The sequence below is a fragment of the Acipenser ruthenus genome, chromosome 2 (assembly GCF_902713425.1).
Source record: "Acipenser ruthenus chromosome 2, fAciRut3.2 maternal haplotype, whole genome shotgun sequence".
Lineage (NCBI taxonomy): Eukaryota > Metazoa > Chordata > Actinopteri > Acipenseriformes > Acipenseridae > Acipenser > Acipenser ruthenus.
This window is the reverse complement of record NC_081190.1, coordinates 79,284,943-79,311,412: the sequence shown is the minus strand read 5'-3', so window position 1 is coordinate 79,311,412 and position 26,470 is coordinate 79,284,943. Positions and strand designations below refer to the sequence as shown.

General features: G+C 36.4%; 1 protein-coding gene across 6 annotated transcripts in view; it reads left to right on the top strand.

Moving 5' to 3' along the window:
* Nucleotides 1–26,470, top strand: part of LOC117409563 (zinc finger protein basonuclin-2-like) — a 349,521-nt gene that overhangs the window by 53,961 nt on the left and 269,090 nt on the right. Inside the window, exon 1 of one of the 6 annotated variants that reach the window (XM_059001994.1) lies at nucleotides 5,611–5,938. The exons of the other annotated variants lie outside the window; for them this stretch is intronic. The gene's annotated coding sequence lies outside the window, so the exon portion shown is untranslated. Of the gene's footprint in view, nucleotides 1–5,610; nucleotides 5,939–26,470 lie in introns of those variants that run through there. 6 annotated transcript variants of the gene reach the window in all.

Genomic DNA, 26,470 nt, shown 5'->3' with positions numbered 1-26,470 from the left:
ATTGGGTGTTGACACGCCGCACAAGCACGCAGATTTAATAAACACAAGTGCTGACACTAGGGTACCAGCAATAGTAGCCCTAGTGTCACATTTAATAACGAAAACAAAGCTAAAAATAAAAGGCGAGTGCTAGTCTTACTAAAAGAGACGTCCCACTCAATACAATACAACCTCCCCTAAACTAACCTACTGTACTTCTGGGCTCCCAGAGTCCTGGCCTTCTCATGGCGACTCCTGTCTCTTCACACAATTGTTTTTGCTGTGTTTGCTGTGTTTTGCCTTTCAGCTCACCCGCCGCGGCTTCGGCCCTTGTGTCTCCCTGGTGTATGCTGCGTGCTGCCCAGGTGTGTGACCACACGGTTAGGTTAAGCACCGCTGCATAGCTGCCCCCTGGTGCTTCAGGTCACGCTCAGCCCCTGGTACTCCATTGCCTCTGTGCGCACCGTGCTCATAGCACACAGTGCTCGGTGCACATTGTGCAAGCGGTGCCCGGTGCTTACAGTGCTCAGTGCACTCGGTGCGCATGGTACTTCGGTGCCTTGGTCACACAGCACACTAGTGCATGCGGTGCTCAGTACACACGTTTCTCATGGTGCTCGGTGTGCGCACATATGGTGCTGCACAGTGCTCGTGCACATAGTGCATGCAGTACTCGGCGCGCACGGTGCTCGGTGCACTTGGTGCACGTGGTGCTTTTTGCACTAAGCGCACACGGTGGTCAGTGGTAATTCGGCACTAGGTGCACGCAATACCCCAGCATAATGTCGAGTAAGGCTGGGTTCTCTGCTTGCAAATCCTGCAGGGCTAATATCCCTCAGGAAGACAGGCATACCCTGTGTGCTCGATTCCTGGGCATCCAACACACCACCTTGGCCCTTGTAAGTGAGGTGGCCTGTGACATCTGTGCGGCTTTTCAGTCCTGGGTTCGCCAGAAGCGGTTGGAAAGGGCCACAGAAACCGGTTCCGCATCCCCTGTGGCCAGACCGTGAGCGGCCCTCGTAGCCGCAGAGCCCCTCGCAAGGCATCCCCTGCATGCAGGCTCCGGTGGTGACCCCTCGTAGCCACTCCCCTTCTCCGCAAGCGAGACGGGTGAAGCGCTCTAGACAAGCCAGGGACATAATAGACCTCAAGGCGCAGATGGCCCAGGTCCTGGAGTTCCTGTCCAGACAGCAGGTACCTGCGGCTCCACCACCGCCAGAAGTACAGTACCCTCCCTCCCCCTGGGGAGATCACTGTGAATGGGAAGAGTCGTCCCAGCTGACAGAGGAGGATGCACAGCTCCTGTATGCATATTTGGGACAATGGCAACAGGGTGTCACTGCGTACAAAGCCCGCTTTCCTCCGCAAGGTGATCACAGCCTTCCACATGAATCAGGAACTGGAGTCATTCCATCCACCCCCGTTTTCTTTGGAGGAGGATAGAAGATTGAATTTCCTCTGCCCGGTGCGGGCATTGAAATGCTATGTGGATAGGACAGGAGCTCTGCGTCATACTGACCAGCTCTTTGTCTGTCACGGTATACGGACGCTAGGACAGCCCTTCTCGAAGAAGCGACTGCATATGATTGTGCTGACTTACCCCCACCTGGGAGGGTAGCTGCACATTCCACTAAAGGGTTGGCTACATCGTGGGGCTCTTTAGAGGGGCCTCGTTGTCTGATATATGTAATGAGGCTAGCTGGGCTACGCCACATACGTTCTCCAGATTCTATCGCCTTAACGTGATAGATCCTTTCTTGCCTTCATTAGGCACGAGGGTCCTTGAGGTTGCATGCTCACACCGCTAACCTTGGGTTAGGCGGTTCTGACGCGTCCCTCATATGCTGCCGTTCCTTCTCCCTCGCAACGGCTCTGGTATACATTTCCCATAAGTAATGTTTTGGTGGTCGTCTTCTCTTTCAGGGAACCAGGGTTACGGTAAGTAGCCTAACGTTATGCCCTATTTTCCAATGTTTCACATTTTCATTTTACTTTTAAATAACATTTATTTTCACATTGCATACCCCTTGGATTGGGATATTTAACTTTAATGTGGGGCCATTTTCAACACAGTTAACAAGAGCAAGCAGAAAATCCAGACCATTAATACATACAAAATGCAATGAAATAAGGACCACAAAAAAAAAAAAAAAATGTTGCCTATTATTATTCATTCAAACACATAAGAAAATAGTGAAATACATTTTCCGGTTTTGCACCTGGATATAGCATAGAAAAAAAGAAAACAAAAAACAGTTAAAAAAACAGCTAAACCCTCCCCCAATAGTTAATTAGAATAATTTGTTATTAAAAAGTGTTATCCTGGTGTTAGCTGCACTGATGTAAACCAAGTTTTTTCAAACTCCATTAAAATTTGCAGTACCCGTCCCCTGACAATTGGGAGATTTGCATCTGATAGCGATTCACTCAGCTGAACGGAAGATCGCTCTCCTTGGAGTGCTGATAAGCGGACAGATGACATTTGCAAAGAGAGGTTTGCCCACTCGAGTGCCAGGGCAATCCAGAGAAGAATCTGTGCTTTCCAATTTCATCAGAAACATGGGGAATATTGCAAATGACACGACCAAATCAACTGTAAATAGATGATAATTTGATTGACATCTGGAAAGCTGTCACAGGCTGAGCAGCCCATAACAGGAACATTTACCAAGTGCAAAGACAGCTTTCAAGTAAATCACTTTTTGTCCAGTGGGGCCCCGCCAGATTATAATTGCATGTCCTTCCCTTCACTGCAAATTCCCCATTACTGCTACCAGCAGTGTCTCATTTAAAGCAAGGTTGTCTTCTAAATATTCACACAGCACCTTGTGTTAACCCATTGTGTGTCTTCTTGCCAAACAGCATGTTGTGATCAGCATGAGCAAACATGATCTTAAATCCCCTACATGTGGTGTTCAAATATAAAAGTTGGTGTAAGGCTACTGTGTTGATTGATTTTATTTTTTATAGGGGTATGAGGGAGAGGGGGTTGTTACTGAAACTTAAACGGCCAGTGTAAAAAAAGTCTCATTACAGCATTATATGTGTTATGCAAGTTATTGGATATTTACCATCTGAGTAAAGCATATACAGTAAGTATACCCAGTTTATGTAGTTAGAAACTTAATGCTAGCTCATATTTCTGAATGATGAATGACCATGCCTTGTTTGAGGATTAGAAGTGATTGCTTTCAAAAAGGACACAGGGAATAGGCTCCAATCTCATAGCTTTAAAGCCATGATTAGGAGTTATTTTAGCTGTAACACCACAGTATTACAAAATCACAATATTCCGTCACAAACACAAACATGCTTGCTTGCCATTGTTCACCTTACTACATGGTAATAAATAAATAAATAAATAAGTAAATAATGCTAATATCATGTAGTGCAATTTATAACCAATAAACATCCCTGCAGCAGTTTGAAAAATAATACAGTTAAGGTTTACATTTTCTACACCTGTATTAAGATACTTTGAGAGCACTTGTCGTCAAATGTAGAGGAAGCGTGGTATATTTAATTTACATTGACTCTTGTTTTTTGCTTTGCTTTTCTGAGTACTGTAATACAATTAATATCGCACTTGGTAATGGACTGAAGAATCCTAAGCAATGAGCCACATAACAAGGGTAAATATAAAAGCTGTTTACAGTATATGAAGCTTAGACTATAGCTTACATTTGAATTGCATACTTGAAACCCCTTAAAACTGCTTATACTGTAAATGCAATCAGCATCGAGCAAGGCAAATACTGCTTTGTCTCAAAGCATTTTTAATAAAGCTGCCAGTTTTTTTTACCTACCCAGAAAATAATAGATTTACATTCATACATTCAAACTGCAGAATGTTCCTTGTTCATTTCATTCATTTCATTTCAAAGTCCCATTCCTCGGGGGGGGGGGGGGGGGGGGGGTCATGCATAGTTTGCCTTGAGCCAAATCTACATTGGATTTTAGTATAAACAACCAAATACACTTGCAGAAGAGATGTCTGTGATACATCTCGTTTCCTAAAAATAATAATAAAAAAAACCACGTAACTTTCAAACAAGCTGGAGTACTGTTAAGGCTTCTGTCACTATAGCAAAAGCCGGTGTGCATTTGCCTTGAAGACAATCTCAGATATGTGCATTACACAAACACTTGAGAAATCATTTTTTGTTGTCTACCTACTCCCCCTCGATTTATAAAGTACCTTTATGGGGTCACATATCCAGCTAATTGTACTGGGCATGCCTGCCTGCCTGCCTTTGTCAACAGATTTGAAAGGATAGACACGCTGCTAAATGGAGTAGGAAGAGACACAGCAGTAGCTGTTAGTCCATTAGTTAGCTCCGCCAGGTGGTTTTACTAAGGATCCTTCTGCTGGGTTCTCGGCAATAATAACTATCTCTCTCTTACTATTCAACATGACAGGCACTTGCTGAAGTCGCAGCTAATATATTTGCACTCTAACAACTCATAATGTTGAGTCTCCTTGAGTATGCTCAGCCTAGAAGTGATGGTTATGGAAAGGGCTTTTTTATTCCCCAACAAAAGTGCTTTCTAATGGAAGGCAAATATATAAAGCATAATACAGAAGTGTGGACAGATAAAGGTCTGGATATACAGTGGCTACACACTCTTCTTTTGTGTTCAATTCTATTGATCATGTGTCTGTAATTTACCTGCATTTTGATTCCCAAGTGAGGACTGCATTGTTTCCATTTACAAATATTTTTGCACTGTGTTTCATTATGATTGTTATTTCAAACCATTACTTGGTTTACCATTAGAGGATTGAATTGATTGAATATAAGTAAAGATGTACAGTTGTTGTGTGACTGAAAAATGGTTAAACACAAACTCCCTGTGTATTCATTTGCGTGCATTTGTAAATATATATATATATATATATATATATATATATATATATATATATATATATATCATCATCATATTCAGCTTTTTTCAATCCACTGCTGGATAGGCCTCCCCAAGATTCTTCCACAAAAGCATGTCTGCTGCATCTATCATCCATGTTGCTCCATCATGTTTCCTAATTTCATCTTGCCATCTTCCTGGAGGACGTCTTCTTGGTCGCTTGATATCGCCCGGGATCCAGTCTAGTATCTCCTTGATCCAGCGATAGTCTGTTTTTCTTGATACATGTCCGGCCCACTGCCATTTCAGTTTTTTCGCTCATAATAACATTGCATACTTTTGTTTGCGCTCTTATCCATTCCTTCCTTTTCCTGTCTCTTCTTGTTATTCCCAGCATGCAATTTCCATTATATATATATATATATATATATATATATATATATATATATATATATATATATATATATATATATATATATATATATATATAGTTAAACTGGTTACTTTGCATAGCTATTCCTAGATTGTGTAAAAAGATCCCATTTTGGCTCATTATAGACAGAGAGAATTAACCACTCATACTTTGTCATTATTTCATTTCTTAAACGAAAGACAGCTGGCAATTAAATATGAAAAACTAGAAACATCCATGGTGCTGCAATTGTTCCTATTATGTAATTATCTTACTTATTCGCAACCCTCAGTGACCATCCGCTGTTACCTTTTGTCTCTTGGACACATAAGCTACAAATTCTTTCTCCGTGTAGGGAACACATTGCAAGCGCCTGTTTAAAATGAAAGAGGTTTTAACTTTTCAGAATCTATTTTCTTTATGTGCCAGGTACCAGATGTTGATGTTGGCAATGCTTTTGAGGGTCACAGGGCATTTTTGAATCCCAGGGCTGCAGGGAATAAAGTTTCACATCTGTTGTGCTGATGAATTTGTTAAAGTCTGTCTCCCTACTGATAAGTAGTCCTCAGATAGATCTATACTATTCTCCACAAGGGGTATACTGCTGTGGATTTAGATGAAACCACATGGATTGAATTGGATCAGCAGCTGACTAACAGAGGAGCGTAAGGGTGTCTAAAAGTGAGTGTTTCCATTTTATTATGCTAAAACAACTAATACAATTAATGTCTACAATTACTAAACATCTTGCCACTTTTTAATGGAGTGGATTTTAGTCATTAGCAGCATCCATGATCATGGAACTAGAATAATGGGAGGTTCCTTTTGTTTAAATGTGGAGTGTCAAGAGAAACGTCCTTTGAGTCCTTGTCCTGCACCCAGGTTAATGGAAACTCGAATCTCAGAGACTTCACTCTCAGCAAAGTTTGACTAACTTGACTGTATGCACATGCCTTGCCTTTATTCTGTTTTTTTTTTTTCTGAGGGACAATAAACTTTATGAGAATAATGCCAATCTTTAATAAAATATGTTTTTGATTGCAGCTGCCAACATCCTACAAAACCTGAAAAGGTCTTGGCAACAGACAATTGATTTTGCTTTCAAATAAATGCTACATAATTAACTGTATATATGTATGTAAAATGTATTTTTATATTTATTTGTATTTTTTAAAAGGTTCTTAAAAAAAAAGGGCTGGAATTTGCTCAACTTTTTTTCTGAGCGGAGCATTAGAAGTAGAACATAAATGTTTTTTTGTTTTTTTTGTTTTTTTAGTGAGTCATGTCCAAGTACTATATGTTTGAATATTATACAAATTAGCAAAACTATACAATTATTAGATGTTTAATTGAATAATAATATCTGACGCAACGGACATTAACGGCTAAACAGCACCAAATGTCAGTGACCTGAAAAAAACAAACAAAAAAACACATGAAACTGGTCTAAATCACAATAACCACTGTAGAAGATATTAATACTATTTTAAATACATGGTTTTAGGCACTGGATTTGCTATGTCTGTAACTTCTCAATGATACATTCTAATGTGAAATGTTAAGAAGTGGGCATATTTTAAAAAAATTTAAAAAAAACAAAAAAACATTCATTTTGTATTTTTACAAAACTATAAAAGACAACTAAGTAAGACAATTTAGGGTCTGTTCTGCACTCATGTGCTTTTTGTTTCTCTTTCAATAACATTTAAAAAATAGGACTTAATTAAAGACTGGGGTAACAAATATAGCCCAAAGTCTGGTAGAAAACATTTCTGCTATGCATACCTAAGCCCTTTGCAATAATGTTATGCTCTTTGCAAATGATTAAAAAAGCTGTGTGTGAGAGATACTATGTAATCCATTCATGACTTCTGTTATCAATTCTGAAGTAAAACTACAAGTAGCTAAATCAGGTAGACAAACATCATTGTTATTATTACACTAACGATGGCATAAACTGAATAGACTTTCTTGTGGTCTTTTTCATTGCTGTTTGCACCAATTTGCTATGCTTTTGCTATCTGAAGTTTACTGTTGAATTTTTATCAGACTGGTAGATTTAATAATTACTACCGGTAGTACTGTAGGTGTAAAATTAAAATATATAGTCCATAAAAACAACAGGGAACATATGTATATTGTTATAAAGTTTGTTTGGATATAAATTCATATACATGTCAAATAATTTAACATGCATATACAAAAAAATAAATAAAGCAAAGCCATACAAATATTCTATAGTTATAGTGATTTGGCATCACAAGACAAACTCAATTAACTTTTAGGCTGGGACCAAATCAAAACATTGACAACCTGTTAATCGCACGTAACAAAACTGTATTTAATAGCGTTTTCTTTTTTTTTTGTAAGTATTTTATTTCTTCTACTCATAAAAAGAAAAGGCTATTAAATACAGTTTTGTTAAGTGTGATTAGCAGGTTGTCAAAGTTTTGATTTGGTCCCAGCCTTAGTTTGGAAAAAGAAGGGGAATATAAATCCATGCTTTAAAAAACAAATTTGGAGAATATATTTGTTTCTTTTGATTAACAAATTATTGAAAAGGCATCAAAATATGTAGCTACAGTATCTATAGGTATAGCTGATCTACAGCCTGGAGATTTTTTTGGTACATGTTCACGCAGTATATTATGAGAAAACATGGAAATGAATAAAACACAGTAAACTTGCTGTATAATGGTGAATTGGTAAAGGAGTAGTTCAGTTGAGTGATTTATGATGTGGGATGTGGTATGCTGTGAATAATTTGGTTGCATGATTACATGTATATAAGAAGATGAAGTTTCAGGGCTGTATTAATGTTTATGATGTGAAGATTTATGGAGCGCAGAAAGATGCATTTTTTACTGTGAAAGGGTAAAGATGTATTTGACAAGTAAGCGTGACCAGTACAAAGAGGTCCTTAGCAGTGCATGATTAAAACCTTTGTTTAATGGAAATCTTTGGAAATCTTGTAAAACGTCTTGCTTGGTTAAGATACATGTTTTGTAACAGTGACTCAAAACAAATATATGTTTACGAAACAGCATGTAGTACACAGACTGGGACTATAGGCTAATACATCAAGGCCGTCCACTCTGGCTAAAATAATAAAAATGTTTAACGTATAAAAATATCAGCACTGTATCATAATTACACAAACATTGTGCACCGTGTGTATACTACACACCCCATGAGATGCCTTAGAAATGTTGTAAGTAGCTCCCCCCTTGTATACAAGGTGCATGCAGAGATTTCCCTAATTCTTTTTTACAAATGGTGGTCGCTATCTACTGAAGTTTACATGTAGTGTTTGCTGTAACATATTATTTGGAACAAAGACACCTTTTGAGAAGAAAAATACAACCACTTTAATATATATATATATATATATATATATATATATATATATATATATATATATATATATATATATATATATATATAATATATATCTATATATATATATATATATATATATATATATATATATATATATATATATATATATATATATAACAGAGCTTGAATATGATAATTATAATATTGTTAAGCGACACAGTGGGCAGCTGCAACATTCAAGGAAGGTAGAATGTTGGTGTTTACAGTCATTCTGAGTAGTTCTGAGCTGATCCAGTAGTTTTACCATTTCTCTATACTGCATCTCTGTGGTTTAAGTTTTCTTGGAGAAGCCCATGTTTGACCATGTTACGGTATTTGCTGATACTAGTGAAATTGTGGAATGGTGTCCTTTTAGAAGAGAGCTACTGTATATAGAAAAATAAACTACATTAGAGCAACAGAACTCTGAACTGGTCAGAATGAAAATACCAGAGAAGCCAAGGGCAAAGTAAAGTAACAAAATGTAGTTGTTCTTGCACAGTGAAAAGTCTTTCTCAGGTGCAGCAGAAACATTAGACTTATGAAATGCACAGCACATAATTACTCCAGGGTGCAGTTTGCACCATTTAATGTTACAAAAACTAGTAATACTGCGGAACTTAAGAGTATATAATTATTCTCATAAGGTTCAAAGAAATACGGTGCAAATTACACACTGGAGTAAAAAACTATAATAGTTTTCCCAACAAAGATTTTCGCAGCTACCAAAGCCGCTTCTAAGCCCATTCCATTACCAGGTGGACTCCAAAAAACAGTAACAGCAATGTGGATCTGAATATTCCAACATATGAACATTCCCAGGTGCCTAGAAGTGTTGTCAATATTTTGTGACATTCAAGTTGAGTAAAATAAAATGTATCCTCAAGATTTATTATTCCAAATATATCAGCACTATATATTTTTTTGTATCAATTTAAGTGATTTTGAAAAACCTTCTTATTTTTCTTTATTATTAGTAGTAGTAGTAGTCGTATTATTATTAATATTAGTAGTCATCGTCATATTATTATTATTATTATTATTATTCTTATTATTATTATTATTATTATTATTATTATTATTATTATTATTTTGTAATAGTAATAATGTGATTTTCTAATTTCAGAGAAAAAAAAAAAACAGTAACAAATGGTATGAAAATAACCCTCTAAACTACAAATACAGACAGCGGCTATTTCAATATTATGTAAAATACCTGTGGAAGTCAAGTGACTGACCTGACATGAGAGATTACATTTGTTTTAGGCCATATGTTTTGAGGGAAATATAGTACATTTTGCATCGGAGGGAACAGCATGAAATGGTTCAGTAAGCAGTACTAATGCAAAAAGGAGTTCATTCCACTGAGAGGGCTATAGAAGTGGAGAGTCTGAAGAGACCAGCTTTATTGGAAACACAGGTACCAATAAGCAACAAACACGCCAGCATTTACTAGATGCTATAACAGGACAAAGCACCAGGAGGGCGAAGGCAGCAGAGTTTGCTTTACTTATCGGTTCAAAGGAGAGGATTCCTGGGGATGGGCTGAATATTGGTAAAAGGGAAATGGCTTGTTCAACAGAAATAGGTACACCAAATGTATAACATTATTGTAGGCCATTTCAGCTCAGTGTACTTTTTTTTTTTTTTTTAAAGGAAACGCTTAATGTTACACAATTACAATAGTAAAGAAACATCCTTAAATTAATTTATTTTGACCACTTGATAAGTACAGTGGTGTGAAATTAGACGTATTGCTGCCCTACTTTTAAATGAATGTTACATGTTTTATGAATTTAAATGACCCATTATAAAAAGCTACTGGATTATTTTAGCTTTTATTTGACTGACAAAATGCACCTTAATCTTTCCTGTACAGTGATGCTGTGTGTTCTCATGTACGTACATTTTGTTTACTGTTTTTTTTTTTGTTTGTTTTTTACACATCATTTCACCCCGATAGATAAAGATTAAAAAGTGTACCAATGTTTGAAAATCTCTCTGTTTCTGTCAAGAAAAGTCAGGGCAAGCAGTATTGTATAATGAAGCAAGTACATACATTTCAGATATTCAATTACATTAAACCTTGCAGTTGCCATAAGACTCTTTGTCATTAAAAAAATATATCTTATCAATACGGCTATAGATAAAGAGAAAATGTAGTATGTACTGTGATATTTTGTAACAATCCAGGGTGTAATAAATAAATAAATAAATAATAGTATAGAGATGCCCATAAACTTGTGACCTTATATGTTAAGAATGAAGTATTTATTGTTCGGTCCTTTGGAAAGTTTGCTGTGGTGCGCTTCTCGCATCTGTGGTTGTTCAACACTTTACCACAAGCTTCTGTGCACTGCCTGGATCCAGTATGCTTTTTGCTATGCTTCATGTACGCTGTACCAGACTTCTGCTGTGGTGTACCGCTGTATATGATAACATGTGTAAAAAACCCACAAAGAGGTGCAATGGGAAGGGAGGGATGTTACTCAGTTTGTTTCTGTTGTTGCTTGTTATTGTCACCAGTATTTGCATCCCTATGATTGCACAGAGGCCTTCCCTTTCTTTTTACCCGACCTGGATAAATGACTCTTTAGTGCACAACCACATAGCATAAGTGGTACAGGATTTATAATGTTAGAATTGCCATAGGTCTCAGGAAACATCTTCCAAAGCTTATAGCATCTAAAATGTTCTGTTTACAGATACAAAAGAAAACAAGTTTATTCAACTCATTTTTTTTATTTTTTATTTCTATTGCATCGAAATAGCAGGCAAGCATCCACATGCATGACATTATCTGGGATGTCTCATTATCTTAAAGAGGGCATCGTGGCAGGGTTTACCGCTGTGGGTGGGGTCGCAGCACCCTTCTGTGCACATCATTATTCCATGTGCTTCTTGTTTTTCTTCTTCCTAATGCACCCCTAAGTCATGAGCTTTGCAAGAGCTACCATAGTAGGAATCTGCACTTCAAATGCCTTTGATGTGAGAACAGTTGAAAAGTCCCTTGCAGGAGCCAATTCACATAGGAATAGAGCAGGGTTTTTAGTACAGGGTGGATTTTTAGTAGTCTCGACACTGAGGCAGCAGTGGTCTCTGAAGCAAGAGGTACTGGAGTAGGAGAAAAGGGCCCGTTTCTCAAGCAGGGGGTCACACTTCAAGGAAGAGTCAGCCGTGAGCCTGCATTGACAGGCTTTTATGTACTCCCCTAAGAGGGAGGGAACAAAGACACTGACTTGGTTCTTTTGTTGCCACAGCTTCATTAAAATTACATAGAGACCTACCTTTTGACTAAAAATAAAAAGGCTGACTCGATTTGACATACAGTATGTAAAGGGACATGAACATTTTTGAGAGTGTGATCCTTTGTCTTGTTAGCAATTATGAAAAGTCTATATGTGCCGGGGGAGATGGAGTGTCACTGTGTGAAGGAAATGGAAAACAATAACTAAAAAAACAAGTTATGGGCCTGCAGACCATGTGGAAAAAAGGGTATTTTGTCAGAAAGAGTGACAGTTAGGCAGACAGGCAGGAAGCACCAGCAAAGTGCAACCTAAATCCTTGCATTGATGTGGAAAAGTCAGTAGGCCTCCCTGACAACCTTCATGGTCATCCTGTGTGAATCCTGGTGCTGTTGTGTGTGTGTGTGTTTGTGTGTATCTATGTGTGTGTGTGTGTGTGTGTGTACAATGTAAACACTTTATGAACTGATCCATTGAGCTGTCTGGACAAGAAGTCCCCTGGTACCGAAGAGACAGCAATCAGGACAGAATTGGTCAATGCAGCATGTCTAATGGTGGAGAGATATGTGAAGGACTGACTGTAGACACAATAGACACTCTAAAGAGCCTCTTTACGCCCCGGGTCTTATTGCAAAAAAAAAAAAAAAAAAGGTTTGTTAAGGAGAGGGGCATTCTGACACAGAGCATTGCTCTGTAATGAAACTTGTTCTACTTTTCTTATTTTTTTAATATTGTGGCTCAAGAATATTTCCCTGGTGTCGTGTGTTTGTTAAAACATAAAAAAATCAATACAAAAACAGGATTAAATAGATATTTGTATACAGGAATGTATAACCCAGAATTACATTTTTTTTCCTGTTAACTACTGATGTACTGTGGCTGATTTAAGAGCCTTTAACCTAATCATGTTGTGGTGTTTGTGGTTCAGCTTTCCTCAGAAGAATTGTCCCAAATTTGCAATGATTTGATTTGAAAAATAAACTATTACAGGCATGAGCTAAAAGGATGAAATGTGTCATTAGAAGATAACATTGTAAAATAATACATTTTCTTTAAAAAGCAGGCTACAGATTAAGAAGCATGCTATAAAAATAAATGGTCCCACAAACAAGCTTTGTGATAATGTTCCAGACACTCAGAGCTTGTATCAAGGGGCCACTGACATTAAATGAGCCAAAAGCCTGTATTTGAGCAATGTAATTTAATTGTAATATCATAAGTGTTTATTGTGTTTTGCTGGATTTTCTTAAGCTTAGTAGGGCTCAGGCCTGAAATCCGAGCTCTGTAAATTCATACTATAAGCCAATCTTACCACTTGTTTTTGGAGAGACCATTTTATAATAAAAACTGCAATTGCTGTTTTTTAAGATTGGTCTTTAGAATGACAGATGGTGTTTGTCAGGTTTCCTTGTGTGATCTCTATCTTAATGAATAGATTCCTCCATTCTGTAATCATGCTAATATTGGCTGCAGTACTAGAGATTAAAAAACACCTTGGCATGGGCATTTTTATCAAATTTGCACAAATCTGCATGTGATTGTTTATTATGGTTATTTACACGTGAAGTTGCGATGCGCGTGCACGTTTGGGAGAACAGCTCGAGAGGATCAGGTTTGTCGCTGAAAATAACGGCCACAGAGAGGGACAGGGTAAATCTCATTTACTCATGAGCATGACGTAAAACACAGGAAATACACGCCCATTTTCACATTGAAACCCGCATTTTACATGCGAACGTCCACTACTCCCAAACCAGATAGCCTTGTGAGCATACGTGGAAGGTGCCTGTCACAGATCTCTGTAATCCTACGTCTCTGCCAGCTTTCAGCCATGGCCATCTGCAATAGCTGCGTTGGACAATTTCATTATATACCTCAGGTTAATTATTTTCTTTTTTCTTTAATTAATAAGTCGTGTGATAAATTAGTTGAAATATTATTCACTACTAACGACATGACACCCCACCAATGGACATTTGAAAATAATTTTGGGCAAGAGCAGTAAAACATATTATTAAACAACCAGGCATGAGGTATTTACAAATCACAGCTTTATTACATGACAGCTTTATTACATGAGCTTAACACTGTGCTTTAGAGTTTCACTCAAACAAGATGTCACCTGACAACCATGGATTTCCAGGTGATATTCTCTCCTGTACCTGTTCTCTGTGCATGGAAACCACATTTTCCCGAGCTGTCGGCAAAAACGGCACGAGAACGCTACGCATGGATAATTTGCATATCAACCTCCTCCTTTCCCCTTCATTTGCATGACTCAGGTGAAAAGAGGGTCTTCGAGTAAAATAAACTGAGCCAATGGAAACCTGTAATGTATAGGGCCATGTTTCATTTGGCTCAAGCACAATGTCTTGAGAAAAATTAGAACACACATGGAAACTCCCCCAATGCAATAAGTTTTTAAGTGACAGAAAAGAAACAAGCTCACAGTATCAATGTCTGTGTGCTCTGTGAGTTCCTAAAAAGAAAAAATTGCTTTAAAAGGTTCTGTACCTAGATCATTGAAATATTTTATTTGTATTGTTTTAATATCTGATATATTTTGTGAATCTATTCAAGCTGTCAGTGTTACATTGTATGGGAGTTTGATTTGCCATCTTTAAACTGAGCAGCCTGTGGGCTTACTGCGTATTTATATTTATCTAAAAGGCCAGAACATGTAACTCCATCCTTTTGTTTTGCTTTGGCACAGCCAGGACAGTACTCGTTTTATCAATTGTGTTTTAAGAAAATCTTTTTCTCCAATGTTTTTTGCTGTAGATTTTTTTTTAAAGATCGGTGGGAATTTATTTTTTTTTTTTCTAATTGTAAATAATTATTTATAAAATGTGGAAGGTATAGTCACAGATCTTTTCAATATTCGTTTTAGGACTAGTGTTTGAACAATAACATATACACAAATATTAACCTTGATAAATGAATCCTGTTTCAGATTGAAGGTCAGAGCTAGTTTTTAATGAAGGTTTCTTGCAGTACATTCCAATCTCTACTGCTTATATATAAAGTCACAATTCATGAGGCTGTACAAGGGAATACATTGGGGGCCCCCGGGGCTATTTGGTGTTGAAGAATGGGAAGGTTAGAAATCCCTCAAACTCTAAAGTTAAATCACAGATGCTGATTTATTTATTGTTTCATACTAATTTAATTAGAACAAATATATATTTGAAAAGTAAAACAACATGTAAACTGCCTGTAGGCCTAAACACTTTCTCATTTTGAAAGAAATAATGTATATGTCATAAATGATCATAAAATGTATGCAAACGTCTTCTGAAAGCTTTAATCTTGTATGGAAGCAATTACTGGTTCTGAAAAGCTGCAAACACCCACCAAGAGGTGCAGGCCAAAAATGTACGTTTTTTAAACTAAATTACTTTCGTATGAGAGGGAAGAGGGCAAGGTTAACTTTTATTAGGAACAAATACTGAGCCATATTTTAATTCAGATCACACATTTCAAATATGCAAACAAGCCACAAAAATACTTCGGCTAATTAGGCTGAAGCCACTCTTCTGTACATGCTGCTCTAGCCAAAGAAAACCAAACGCACCCCCCAAAGTCTCAAGCAGGACATTTCTTCCTCTTGAGTTCTCCCAGCTTTAAATGTTGTAGCATGTGAGATCAGTCTAAGGAGCATCCATATGGAGGGAATGTTTGCTTGCCCTGTGCTTTTCAGTCAAGGTTTATACAGAAAGTCAACACATACACATTTGAAGGATCACACTATGATTCTTAATACGTATATATCAAATGGTACAGACCATTCCATATTGATTAGCTCTATCGGTCACACAATTTAGAAACTATGAAGGAACTGCTGTAGGTATTTTTAGTGTACATGGTTCCTTTTAGGTCAGCTGCTTGTAAAGTTGGCGTTATCACAATACAGATAAGGAAACATGTATTTGTTTTTCATACCATTGATTTGAAAGGAACTGTATTGTCTCTGGTATCATTTTAGCACAGTACTGAGAAAGGTCTGTAATGGTGTCTTTGTTCCTAATTTTGTTACACAATTTCTTTGCATTTTGTGGCCCGGCAGTTGAAGTGCATTGGGTTAAAAGAAGAAATAATTAATTGTGGTGTGGACTACTGTGGTATGTGGTATTTTAAAGGTCATTTTCCAAAAGTTTTAATACTATACTGTATGTTGCATAAGTAAGGATGTTCAATTAGTTTTGCTAGCATTTTAAAAATCTTTATAACAACTTGTCTTTGTTCATAATTTATACTTTGTATTCTAACTTCTCATGAGACAGCCTAGGTGGAGATTGCAATACCTAGCAATGTTGGCATAGTAAAAGTAAAGGCTCTGTATAACAATCTTCTACATGTTGAGCATATTGTTCTATAACTATAGTCATTAAAGACGTGGAGAAAAACTTCTACTTGAAACATTTTTAAATGTCAAAGAATTTTATTCATTTGCAGTTTTTTAGTATTACTAGTAGATACATTCTCAAAAAACAAATACAATGTCAGTGTTGAAGTATTTTTATTTATGGGTTGTGAATTTGCACATTTTTCACTCATACCAAATTTCACACAAAGTATGTACTGTATATGTTTGTATATTCTTTGAGGAGTTCTTTCATTGTTCAATAGCCATAGCCAGGTAATTAAAAAAAAAAAAGTTTAAACCACCCAGTGGTCTTAAACTATTCTCCCAAATCAACCCCTCTTTAATGGTCTCTTATGGTGCAAGTCGCTTTACCATGGAACCTTGTGACTATCCTCATTGTTGGAGTGAGCACCACACTTATGAAAAACTGGAGAAGATACCAGTCTGTTTTCAAGCCACAACCATATAGATATTGGCCTGTGGGTGAATACTGGGAGAAAAATGGGTGCAGAAGTCAGTACAGTTACCGATGCCTTGTGTTCATGTGGAACAGAGCTTGAAAAACTGTGAGGAAACTGCTGCAGGCAGTTCAGTTTCCAGGGGTTGTTTAAACTGTTTTGTTCTAGCTTTAATTCAAAAGTTTTGCCAGCGCAAAAAAACAAGAGAGGCCTGATTGCATCCTTGATGAAGCTGCTCTTTATAGCGGTATTGGATTCTGTTCTGCTCTTGTTTTATTAAACACAAACAATAACACAGCTATAAAACTCATTCTCCTCAGCGTTAGGAATAAAAGTGCTTTGTGTGGTATATGATTTGTTTACTCTCAGTAATTTGATCCTGTTTATATTCAATTATACACAAGTTAGTTGTAACATAAAAAGTTAATATTAAAACAAACAAAAAAAACTAAAATGTAGTCCTGGCTCTTCTTTTAGTTGAAGATGATTTATATGGATGTGTTTCTTATGCTCTAAAACACTTTTTGTGATAAGCAGAACTTATGTTACAGCGCCTCATTCGCATCCTTATTTTACAGTAATAACACAGTAAAATTATTGCAACAATATAAACTACTCAGAACATTAAGTGAATGCTGTTCCCTGCAACCAAATTTCTTACTAGTTTAATGCTGAAAGAAAACTGCCATTGCACTAAAAGCCAGTGTCATGGAAGGTATAGAGATGTAAAACTTCATGACACAAACAGCAGGTCTCCAATTTGAAAAATAAATACATAAATGGGCCCCACATTCATTTTCTCACACAAAGGCAATATTGTTTGTTGTATGACACTTGTATAAAATTGTCTATGTTTTTCTTTAAATAAGAATCGTAATTTTAGCAGCTCACTGCAGAGCATTCATTCCTGATGAGAGATTCTAAAAATAAAGGCAGTGACTACTGGGAATAGAGTGTTGTTGGAGATATCATAGTGCATTATCAGAGATCAGTGACCCTGTTTGCCTATTCAGTATTAAAAAAACTCAAGTCTACTTCATACCTGCATAAATCACTTACAAAATGAGTCTGCCAGAGACTTGTCCCCTAGTTTGGTGCCTTTGTTTGATAATCATTACAATTCACATTTATGTAAATATTTGCATATGTACTATTTAAAATAATATATTTTTTTTACAGTTTATTCAGTTCATTCACTGTTCTAGAGGGTGTACTGTAAACACTGCAAACATAATATTGTAGTTATTACACAGTATGTTTCTTTCCACAGACAAGCCAGGACATGCACTTCCTCATTTGACTTGAACGTTTTACCATGAAGATGCTTTTTCAAAAGACTAAGGAACTATTCAGAAATATTGGCCTTGATGCTTGACCACATATTGTCCAGTTCACCCTTCAGAGCATGAATTAGAAGGTGTGTCTTACAATGCAGACCTTGCCTCCTCCTTTTCAATTATATGGTCTACTTAGCATTTTGACAAAAGTTCAGGACAAATGAATGTGGAAAAGTAATGACATAGTTGCATACATATAAGGGAAGTTTACAATTAGCCTTGGATAAAGGCATCTGCCAAATAACTAAATAATAATAATAATAATAATAATAATAATAATAATAATAATAATAATAATAATTAATAATAATAATAATAAATCATACTAATAACAAAATAATAAGCTGCCCGACATGTTTCACTTGTATGTCACGATTATGAATACAAGATGGCTTTCAAACATTAAAACCTTGGTTTTTGGAATATGCCAATATTAAAACTGATTAGGCCTTTTAATACCTGTTAACTAATTATTAAGCCAGTAATAGTTAACACAATAAACACCAGTCAGTTAAACCACATTAAGAACTTCTCTGGGCTTTATATCTAGGGTTGCTACGATATAAAAATTACGTTTTCATTATAGAACCATTTTTAGTCTACGATTATTGAAATTTTATTATCTGGGATATTATATTTAAATGAGTTTACATGATTCTTAGCATTACAAATGGCAGTATAAAATATATTTTAATTTGAATATGTTTATTTTGGTAAGGCTAAACTGGTTTTAAATAATTTACTATAAATTCAAGTTAACAGGTAGAACTCATTTAGTTTTAAAGCATTTTAAACTATCTTATGTATTTAGTTAGACTATTATTTGACCAACTTTTTAATATTTCTTGATGTTTTTCACAGGCCACAAATAAACATACCATCCATAAATAACCGTCTTTTTCATTTTGGTGCAGATCCAGTTGCTGTATCCTGTGTGAACTTTGTAAATGGAAGTGTTTCTTCGGGCATACAGTCATTTTCAACAAACAAAAACTTCCCACTGCAGGTTAACCCTCCCCTTCCCTTATTTTTAATCTCCGACTTCCCTTATTTTAATTTTGCTGCATAAAATCCATTCCTTCTGGTTGCGTAATAAAACCACAAAGTGGCTGATTAAAAGACGTTTAAGCCTGTTTCAATTGAAATCACACAACATTTTAAATTAAACAGGGTGCTGTTGATGACAATGTGACTAGATCATTCCCCATTATCGCGATTATCAAATGGTTAGATTTTGTCGTATTCTATGGTATTTTAAAATGTATAGTAATATCGTAGCAATACAATATACAATACAATATCATTAATACTGTAATAAACAATAATCACAACAAATTTATATATGATATCTTAATGTTTCCTGATACTGTTAGAAAAATACTAGTACAAAAAAACTCCTATTCTTTTGAAAGTGAAACCCCATGACATGACACAACGGGCCCTATTTAGCAACGTTCGCAAACCCCTAAGGCAATCACAAAACACTTTTGTGGATAGTAGCGCACCAGAATCAGGCGCACATGTGGGCAAACAGACCTTGTTTTAGTGTTCACCCGGCAAGTCAGCGTTAGTGCTGGACATGGGCTGAACTTTAGGGGAGTGTCCTCATTTACATACAAATGTAGCGATTTAGCAAACCAGCAACAGTGTTTGCGTTTGCGTTTCAATTGACATGTGAAAACCAGGTCTAAACTATGCGCAAATTACATGGTCAACTATAAATACTGCTGAAACTAGCAGGGAAGCAGGTAAAGAAAAGAGAGAGAGAAAAAAGAGAAATAAAAGAAATACGGGGTGCGCACTGGATTTCTATGTGGCCAGACAAAGAGAGAGGAGGAGGAGACATCTCCAAATATTTAGAAGTCACCTGTCTTTTCAGAGCCTGTGTGACACACAATATATGCAGCAATTTTGCCTCAATACATAAACAATCACTGACATCTGCCAACTGCTTCAGGCTGACCTTGAAGGAGACATGGAGAGCACACTGTTTGTCTGTAGCACTAAGGGTACCTGCTGCACTAACATTTTATGTCATTGGCTCATTCCAACATACTGTGGGTTTCTGTAAAGCCATAAATATTTGCGACCAAAATATATGGCGAATCACACCTATAAAACCTATTTTGCTCTAGAAATGTCGGCGACCTATTGCAATATGCAAAGTATGTAATGTTAGTGGAATTCCATTTCATACCAAAAATGTTTGCAGTGTTTTTTCATATGTGTAAAACACATAATAAAAGGATTGCAAATATTTATGGCTTTACACTATGCTGCAGACATGAGCCAGTCGGCTGTGCAGTGTGAGATGTACCTGCAGCTTCAGTAAAGTGAGCAGGAGAATTCATCCATTTCCCTGTCTCACGAGCTGCAACAAAATACAAAGCAGGGTTTTCTTGGGAGGTATGGGTGTGTCCTGGGAGCCATCGATTGTACACATCTCCAGCTACGCGCACCAACACAGAATAGGCAACTCTACATAAATCGTAAAGGGACCTATTATGTCAACGTGCAATAAGTGTGTGATGCCAACAACCACATCACAAATGTGTATGCAAACCATCCTGGCTCCACTCAAGACTTGTTTATCCTGCTAATTCGCAGGTGGCACTTCCGGGCTGCTAAAATGAAGAATTTGTAGCCTTGCTTGATGGGCTTGGTCATCCTCCTCATTTGGGCTGCTGGACATTTCAGAATTTTTTTGAGCTTTTGTCTCCTTTCTTCTTTTTTGGGGGGTTTCAAAATGCCATCCGTTCACTATCTCAGATGCACAGGTGCTCTTAAAGGAAATGTTGAATCCTTATTGGTTGTAACCTTACTCCCCCCACTGTGCTTTGATTGACTGGGTGCATGATTCGCTATTTGATGTCTGTTAGCCCACGCATGAGCCCCGACTTCTAAATCATGTTTTCGTGCACTACCAAGGCAGTTCGCTAACGCTGTCATTTTTGCCCGCATGAAAGCGGCTGCGCACATATTTTCTAAATAGGGCCCAGCGTGATCTATTCAGTTGATTTAAACAGTGGCAGATCTAAATGTCTGTCTGGTGTTTTACTTATTTTTTACAGACAGAAATGCTCTACTGAGACTCACAAGCACTGTTAGATGTTTGATTTTCATTACATTGGTTCACCAGTTATTATTTGCTTTAAATCAGTTGAATAGACCCCAAAATGTACAAATCTAGATTTGAAACCAGACTTGCAATTTTAAAAAAGATTCCTTGTGGACACAGCTTTCCACAGGTACATTTGTTTTGGCTGCCGCAGCGCGCTCAAGACTGCCATATGGGAAGGACTTATTCGTGAAAATGCTGACACTGTAACTTTGTTTGCCTCTATTTAATAGGTTGAGCAGCTGTAAATAAAACACAGAATTCACACTGCCAATTAAACAGAAATGTTAAAGAGACACAAGACACAAAAATCATCACATTTACAGAAAAATCATAATTTTACAAAAAAAAATAAAAGCTACAATGAAAACTGTTAAGAGCTTTGGCACTTCCCCTTTCTGTGACTGAGGGCTAAAGCAGCTCGTTAATAATGTTTGTCGGATCTGGGTAGAGTCAAACATCAGCACCAGCCTTCTCAGCAGCTGAGCCCAGCCACTCGCAGAGACATGAGGAGCTGCCTTCTCCTTCAGTGAGCCGGAGAGACCAGGTGGAGCCAAAACCAGGCTCTGCCTTGTTTCAAGCAATAAAGATCAGAGGCTTGGCATTTTACTGGAATCTATAACCTGTCCCTACATAAATATATATATATATATATATATATATATATATATATATATATATATATATATATATATATATATATATATATATATATTTATTTATTAGGAGACATTTAAAACCTCTCCCTGCTGAGCATCTTTGGTGCCACAAGACAAAATGCCTTTCGATGTTTCCTTTGGTTTTCTGTCTTGATGTGCGTTTGAAAATTAGAGCCTGGGGAATATTTTTGTGTTTGTCCTGATTGTGCTCTAAATCATTTTTAAAGAACTTGGCTACCAAAGAGGTAGTGATGTGCCAAAAACTGAAGTTGGCACATTTTTTAAATGTCATTTTCAGTAAGGTGTAAACAAACAACATTACACCAGTAGAAACATCTCTTTTGATAAAAGGCATAACTTTGTTATATGCAATAACTACTCATAATTTCTCTTTGCAGGAGTAAAAAATATCTTCTGCTGAATGGAAACGTATAAGGTACTTATTAGCTGTTTCCAATTTGCATAGACAGCCTTGAATTTAGAGCTGAGCTCAGGCATGAATTTCCTTCACCATCACATCCTAGACATTGTGAGACATTACAAGTGAGCAGCTTTATTCAAGTAATAAATCCTTGATCAACACCCACATATGGGGGTCTTGGGGAAGATAAGACGCTGACCCTTGTAAAACAAATAGATACATGGCTTTGTCAGTGGAGTATGTTTGGCAACTGGGAAATGTCAAAACAAAACAGCGCCTCTCAGTTTGGTCATCTTTGTTTTTCATTGGCTTACCAGAGGGTAGGTAGAAAGGCCATGTGTTCAAGGATAGCCATCGACATGTTCCACACATACCTTCACAGCACTTTATTTCTCTTTACATTCCTGTAACCAACGTCAACTGGCAGGTTCTTCAGTAAACTTTGTATGGGTGTTAACTAATTTATTAACTTTGTTCAGGTCCTGGTGACCTTTTAAAACACAGTAGAATACTGTAATATTTCATACCCATACCAAGATTTAATTTATTAAAACCCTGTCACTCCTTGTGATGCACACAGTTCTTTTTAAGTTCTAGCTAGCTACATTTCTGGAAAACATTACAAATGAAGTAATACTGGAAACAATTTTGCATGGTCTGCATTTCGTATCCTATATTTTCTTTGATATAGCATATTTAATTGTTATGAAGGACATTCTAGACCTCTTTGAAGAAGCAGGTTATGTATTGAATGAAACATCAGAAACACAGTTATTGACAGTGTGAGCCATGAAGGCAGTTATGTTTCTGTCTAAAGGATAGTATTGTATAGTTTTTGTGCGCGTAAATGTATTACATCTCTGATTTAACACTTTGAGTTGTTTATCCCATTGAAAAATGTCTAATTCAGACAGACACTGATTGTTGTACTGCAAAAATCGAATATTGGATCTGATTTGCTATAAAGCCTTTGCTTAAGTCTTTTTTTTGTTTGTTTTAAAGAAAAGTGCTACTAAATAGTCTGTTGATTACTTATTAGACACATGACATTGGTTCCTGACCCTTCCCACCGAGTTCTGCATTTTGACTGGATCCTTTGTCAGGATCTGTACAGTTTTTTTCTGGCCAGCTCGCTCTGGGATGTACACAAGGGTGTTAACAGGTTGATGAATATGCATTAAAGGGAAAGCTACAGTAAATGAATCTCTTAAAATAACAGGATTATAAAAACAAGAATAATGCAGTGCTTGAAAAACAATTAAATGCTGAAGCAGGCCCACACTTTGTAGGCATTTCTATCAATACTTAATATTGTGTCAAAATAATTATTATTGATCTGGTCAAGTGTTTTATGTAGCTGGGTGAAGATGGGATACAAACCGAATAACAATAAACTAAGACAGAATTCTACTTGGAAAGCCACGCAGCAGCATTTAGCCAGTCAGGAGACTAACTAACTTATGACTAAGGACATGTGAATACAAATAACAAAACAATTGTTATTATGTTAAAAAAAGGTATATATTGGAGGAATACATACAACACACCAGGTAGCACTATTAAGTGATGTGTTTTGTTGTAAACCCCTACAGCCTGTTCAGTAACACTTTAATTTTAGAAAAATGAGACACATTAACATAATTTTCAAGCTGGGGATCATGTTCTGTGTAAAACATTGGTAGGAAAGCTGGGGGTTTAGTATTGACTTTACAATTTAAAAAAAATGTCTGGTGAAAGGTTTGATTTATAAATAAACTGAGGATTGTGATTTTTTAAAATGCTTTCTTCTAAAATATGCACTTTAAAAATAAAGCTAATTTTTGGCTTTGCATGTTGAATTTCTAAAAATGAACAGTTTTTCTGTTGTTAGAGTGTGTACAATATTGGTGGGCACTTCACAGCTCAATTTTCTTTTGCATTTCTGAACATCTTGCTGCCTATAGATTATGTATGTATAAGTAAACAAAATAAAACATAAATTGACATTTTTATATATAATACATGGATGAAGGCTATATTTGCATCCTGAGCCATTCGGGAAAAAAAGGCATAGTACTGCAGTAGTGACGTCAAAATGACATATTCATCTAGAAGGTTATACTTGACCTTTGACCCTGTGCACCCCGACCACTTTCAAACAAAATGTCTCGTTTTAAATCACTCGACAACACCCACAATTCATGGTTTTTAGGCACTTTTAACAATTGTCCTACAGCAACGGCAGCACCAATCAAGCAAACGAGACAGATCATCTTTTATACCTTTTCCCTTAAAAATACGTTATTTTTTACAGTTCAATATCTACACAGTTTAATTCACCATTCCTGAATTATCAAAAACAAAATTATATTTAAGGTTCATTAATATATATTCTGGAAAATTTCTGGAAAACAAATAATTTTAGGAAAAATCTTTTGTAGCAAAAGTTTTGCTTTTGTGGATGAGGAAAAAAAGTTACAATAAATAGATGTCTACAATTATTTATTTCAGCAATTTTTTTGCAAAACTCCCAAAATGCTAATTGAAAGTATTCATACCCTGACAAGGAAAATTTAATTAATATCTAGTTGAGGCACCTTTAGCAATAACAACCTCTTTTACATGATTACGATATTTGTCAATGAGCGTTTTGGCATGATTGTTTAGTGATTTTTAACCATTCTTCAAATTCCAAGGACTTCTCTTGTGCACAGCCTTCTTCAACTCATACCAAAAATTCTCAATCAGATTTAGATCGGGACTTTGACTAGGCCATTCCAGAACATTAATTTTATTCTTCTTTAACTATTCTGAAGTAGATTTTGATGTGTGCTTTGAATCGTTGTTGTGTTGGAACGTCCAGTTGTGCTTTAAACCAAGTTGTAGTGGAGGGTTTTAGATGATTGGCCAATATCTTTTGGTATGCTATGGAATCCATTGTACCATGTATTTGAACTATATTTGTGCCATTAGAGGAAAAACAGCTCCAGAGAAGGATATTGCCACCTCCATGATTGACAGTAGGTATGGTGTTCTTTTCTTTGTACTCCTCACCAGACTATCAAATAGCTTGACCAAATAGCTCTTTTTGTTTCATCACGGCACAAAATCTTTGACCAGAACTCATATCCATCATTCAAATGCCGTTTTGCAAACTTTAAGCGATTGTACTTGTGACGTTTTTCTAAGAGTGGCTTTTTCCTTGGCCTGCGACCATTGAGACCTTCACCATGCAATACTTGACCTATGGTTGAAATGGAAACCCCAGTCCCACTTGCAGCCAATTCACTTTGAATATCTTTGGCAGTCAATCTTGGATTGTTATTAACCTTCCTCACAATTCTTCTACTTGTTCTTGGTGAAAGAACCTTATTTCTTCCAGACCTAGGGAGCGTTGTGACAATACCATGAGTCTTGATAATAGAAACAGTAGTTTAAATTGGGATACTCCAATTATTGTACATCTTCTTGTATCCTTCTCCAGCTTTATGATAATAAATCATTTTCATAATGTTCACCTACAACCAGCATTTTCTAGACTTTTCTAGAATAAGGTTCTGCATTATGTGTGTGCAGATATTCTTATATAAATACAAATAAAATCTTGGAAAAAAATTATTTTATTTCTGATATATAATTTGTATCCCTTTGTATTACTTTTACACATTTACCTTGCCTGCTGTTTTATTATTATTATTTTTAAATATATATTTGAAATTATTTTCATTTTATTTATTGCTCACCAACAGATCTTGTAAGAAAAAAAACATCTAAAATAATCTTTTTGATTATACTGTTTTCAGTGAGTATCATTATTGAAATCTGTGCATTATTTTTGATTTCGCACAGGTGAGAATGTGCCCTTTCTTTCAAAGACATCAAAGTAAATGAATAGTATGGGTTCACTGTTTAGATTTCTTTTAAGTAACCTATTGGTCAGCTCCTTACGTCTTTTAGTCCGGAAGCATGTGGTTTCATATGCACAAGAGGTCTTATTCTCTAGCCTGCATAACTTAGCAGAGTGTGAGTGAACATCTCAGCGCTGAATCAACATGCTTTAAAAAACAGCATTAATATGGGCTTTGTGTTGAACAGTCTCAGCCCAGCCACCGAGCCCATCACAGTAGAGACAATGACAGAGACAGTGAATACACATATAGGAATTCATATATAGAATAGTTCAGGGTCATTCTTGCTCTTAATTGTATTATTACTTGCACTGTGATTCTTGAAATGTATTTGTTTACGACTG